Source organism: Podarcis pityusensis (genome assembly GCF_964106645.2).
Source record: "Podarcis pityusensis genome assembly, chromosome: 6".
NCBI classification, from domain to species: Eukaryota; Metazoa; Chordata; class Lepidosauria; order Squamata; family Lacertidae; genus Podarcis; species Podarcis pityusensis.
This window is the reverse complement of record NC_138030.1, coordinates 68957180-68962284: the sequence shown is the minus strand read 5'-3', so window position 1 is coordinate 68962284 and position 5105 is coordinate 68957180.

The following is a 5105-nucleotide window of genomic DNA, read 5'->3' as shown; positions in this document are numbered from 1 at the left end:
GAAGGTTCTCGCAAAAATGTGCTGTATTTTGTTAGTCTGCGCCCCTAAACTATAGAATAGTAAAGCTAACTGTTCAATTAGCCAGAGCATTCCCAGCATGGTGAGAATTGAGTTTGGAACAGAAATATCAATAGCTGTAGGACTTCCTTGTAATTTCTTGGTGGTGCAATAGGAGGGTCAGAGAAATGTGAGCAGGACCCTAAAGTGGGGTTCAAAAAAAAATCACTTCAAATATTAAAAGTGTGCATGAGGGTAGCCCACTCCTACACATAGAGCTCCTCCATGTGAGGGGTGATCCGAGTTGGTCCAAGATTCCCACTCTCACAGAGAAGCTCTCTGTGTGTCATTTGCTACAAATATGGGACCTTCTCATGGTCCTCAAGTGCCAGCTATGAAGAGGAGCATAGGAACTGCCTTATATCAATGCAGACCATAGATCCATATAGTGCAGTATTGCCAACGCTAATCGACAACAGCTCTGCAATATCTTTTCATAGTCTTGCAGCAAAATCCTGAGGGTTGATTCTGATACTTCCTTCACGCAAGGCAAATGCTGTGGTCCAAGGCAGGGCACAACCCGGGGGGGGGGAGTCTATGGCCCCTTCATACATGTTTTTAATGTGTGAGAAGGGTCATAGTAACTCCCTTTTCCAGAAGTGCCTCTTGATTCCAGTGAATTTTTACCAATTTCTACCTTTTGGTGTGAGATCTGCTTGAACCACAACCTGGGACAGGAAGCACTGACTTAGCAATGACTTGGTGAATCCCACACCTTTCAACATCCAAATTGAGATGTTTCTTTTCTTGGTCCCGAGCTCTCCTAGAGCCAGCTGACTCATGCCAGAACATCAGACCAAAAATGGGACATGCCGGGAATCCAATCAGAAGCAGGGATGTTTTTTGTAATTCCGGGATGTCCCACTTAAGCCGGGATGGTTGAGTAGTATGGAATCTCCATGGTCTTGTGACAATGGCATTGGAAGCAAACACATCAGTGTCTTGTGGTGCCATATGCACTGCAGACTCCACTGATGCAATAGGGGATAAGATCGCAGGATGGTAGCTCCTACCGTGTTAGGACAGCATACATACTGGTCTTCAGTGAACAGGATGGGAGTGAGCAAGGAAATCATCACTCCAAGCAAAGCCTGAAGGCAGGAAATCCTCACTCTTCACAAAGGCTGCAACAGCACTGTAAACCTCCCAATCTGGTAATCCATCTCCTTATTATGGTAAAAGCCACAGCAAATGTGCCTGGCTAAAAATCACTAGCACAGGTGTGCCCTGTACACCCAATTTATTGGATCATCAGCTTAAGTTGCAACTTCCACTACTGCCACTGATATTACTTGCTCCAAGGAATTGCCCAGGAGTCCTCAGTCAATCCCGAATCTTTTATTGTTTCCTGTATGCCCCATTTTTTTTAGCCATGAAAGTGTTATGTTGAGGACTTCTGTTTTACACAAATGTTTTCATGAGTGCTAGCCCACGTTTCTGCTCCCCCCCCCCTTCTTAGATGGCTGGTTCTGTTAAAAGGTGAACAGTTTTCTTACAAGCCTTTTGTACATTATCAAAATACGTGGAGCATTTCTTCTGCTTTGTTTTCCTTCTGTTCATAAAGCAGACATGACTATTACCGTTTGTTGTACAAATGAGATTTTCTGTGCCTCGCATAAATTCTTTATCTAATGTGTTTTTGTAGGAAATCAATATCAACAATGATGACAAAATATCACAAAATTAATATGAGATATGCTTTGCCATGCATTTTGCAAATTAAGCTTCATAGGGGCGATTTCACAAATATCTTTCAATATATTATAGCTTATCATTTCTTTATGCAAATACGATTTTGTGGCAATTTACGGCTCTACACTCTACAACATGTCACGTTTCTCCGAATAATGGCCCTTTGACTCTCACTTGAATTTTTCCTGTACCTGTCGAACCATTTCCCCCTCCAGTGAATGCCACAAAAGGAGCAGCACATATATACAGTATTATATATTCAAATCCTGTTCGAGCATTAATGGTATGGCAAAGAGAAGTTAAAGCATTCATGAATTTAAATATTTTTCATATAAACTATGTAAATATAATGATTAACAATCAGCTGCATTCACTATTCAAGACATGCAATGTAGCTTTTTCCTAATTACACTCACCACTGTTGGGAGGATGTGACTGCAGAGGAAAATTAAACTATTTGTATTTATTCAGTGTTACTCTATGGCATTAAGTAGAAAACACAGTTATCGGCACTGAGTGCAAGACGCTGCAATAATCCAAGGGTGGGGTGTGTGTAACTACAGTTTCCAGAGCTTTTGAGGTGGCAAAAGAGTCAATTTTATGTCACCTGCCATTCCACATAGGGAGCTGTCTTGTGCTGGGTCAAACCATAGGTCCATCTAGCTCAGCACTGTCCCCATTGAATGACAGTGACTCTCCAGGGTTTAAGGCAGGGTACATTTCAATGCAGATGTTGGGAATTGATACTGAGACCTCATTCATGCACATCAGATGCTCTACCACTCAGCTATGGCTGATTTTTTCCTCTCATAATCTCATCATCAATAAGAAAATGTAAACACTGATGAACATTATGACTATGTAATGTAAGGTCTCCCTACACTCCAGCCTCACTCAGTGAGGATAGAAAGCTATATGCTCACCAGGAACCCGTCCAAGGCAAGCATCTGATGTGGTCCATTGTCAGAGTGGCATCTTGCACTTGGAAACTGAAAGAAATCCATCCTGATATGTTGTCTGTTAATAGCAATCCCACACTATAACAAGTTACTGCTGGACATCAGGAACGAAGTGGAGGAACCCCCAATAGGTGGCCCTGTGTTCAAATCCTGACACTTCCAGTTAAAAAGATCAGGCAGCAGCAGGGAATGGAAAAGACCTCCATCCTTGCTATATTCTCTTTTACACTGGCATTTCTCAAACGCTCCCCCTGCCTCCATGAACTATTGAGCTTCAGCTCTCCAAATTAGGCTGCAGCATTGTGTGATCTGGCTTTCATGAAAGTTCATTACTGATCAGAGCAATCAGCTGTGTGCTTCATTTACTTAATTGTGCAATAATGGTTTGAAATTTGCTTTACCTATATACTATACTGCAAACTATCCTCAGGGGATAATTGCAGATTAATTAATAAATGGAGCCATTCATGGGTTCAGCTGGGTGACTTCCACCAGGGTTCCAAACATGGGTCCATTGATGATGGAAAAAAAGAACGCAAGCCTTATTTTGCAAAGTATGTTCTCTCACCGGGAGAACATCCAGACCAACATTCAGATAAATGCCACTGAGATATTAAACACATTTACTGGCAAGTGAGTCCCATTGAACTCTGAGAAGGTTACTTCTGAGCAAGCATACTTCTGAATGCCTTGTGTATCTATCAGAATTAGATGTGACACTAGCTCTCTTGAGGGGTCATTTCCTGAAGAGCGAACACCAATAGGGGAGGACTGCATGGTGACACATTAATTAGCCCCGCCACCAGAGCCACATGACTCACCTGTCCCCTGCGCATGTTTACAGCAAACCTCTGTAGCCTTCTGTACCTGTGCAGTAACCACTGGACCCACCAGCCACTGGCAGAAGCACCAGCTAAAGCAGTGCTTTAGAGACATGCAGTTGCCAAGGCCACATACCATTGCATTCTTTTAGCTGAAAGTGCAGCTGCTTCACTTTAAAGCAAAAAGAAAACCAGCAATGGTAGCTACACAGCTGCGTACTTCATCTGTGATACAGTGTGTGATGCAGCAGCAAAAACAGCTAATGCTGTTCCAGCCTGCATCAACAGAAGTACAGTGTGCCATTCGAGGGAAGTCATAGTTCTGCTCTGTTCTGTTTTGGTCACAACCACACCTGGAATAATGTGTCCAGTTCTGGGCGCCACAATTTAAGAGGGATGTTGAGAAGCTGAAACGTGTGCAGAGGAAGGTGAACAAGATGGTCAAGGGTCTGGAAACCAAGTCTTATGAAGAATGGTTGAAGGAGCTGGGTATGTTTAGCCTGGAGAAGAGGAAGGAGCAATATAATAGCCATCTTCAGATATGTGAAGGACCATTTATTTTTATTTTTTTGGTACTATGTTATGTATTTTTGTGTTTTTATACAGGCCAGGCCATTCTTCTTTTTCCTGCTAGCCCGTTGGCAACTTTACAGAAATTGGGGCTGGAATGTATGCAAGGTCAGGATCCGAGTGGAATTGGGAGCACAGAGGTTGGTGACTGAGTGTCTATCAAGGGACAGTATGATTGTCATAGAATGATGCTGGCTGAGTGTCTAAAAGCCCGAAGGCAGGCAATCAGATTGAAGCCAGAAACATTATGGCTGTATCACAAATATAATGATTCTCATTATATAATGATTCATCATCCTCAGTGGTGGTGTTGCAAATACCGGACAAGACAGAATGGCAAGAAAAATGATTTGGCTTTAAATTTCAAAAGGAGACTGATGGTGGTACTGCAAATCCATCAATTGTTTCTTTAAATGAATATATAATATGCTGCCATTAAAAGAATCCCATGACAGCATTTGTCATCCTTTGTGATTATGGGCAGGATTGTATGCTTGGACAAGATGCTACATTGATTTCTGTGAGTGCAAAAGATCTAATTGCATTCTAAGCAACATCCTTCTATTGCAGCGAGCTCTACGGGAGCCAAAAAAAGAAGATAAAGGAAGTCTGCAATAGGCTGTACCCATGTGTCACAGAAGTTGTACATGTGAGGCACGCCAAAATTTGTTGGACAGCAATCCCCATCATCCCTGACCATGGGCTATGTTGGCTGGAACCATTCTGCGTGAAGACTGCTACCTGCATTCAGGCGGCGGCTTTGAGACTTTAGATGCAGGAGTCTACCATCTCTTGGGTACACTGTGATATATTTTCTCTTTCAGTGTCTGCTTCTGTGGGACCCACCAACTGCTTTGTTAAACTCCATCAAGAAACATCTGAGATTTACAGGGAGGTTTGGCGGGAAGGAACAGCTTGGCTTCTTGTTGGATTTTTGCTTTTCCCTGAACCAGCCTGCCAGATTGTAGAAAGCTTATCTTGGTTAACAATGCCTTCATTCAGCCCT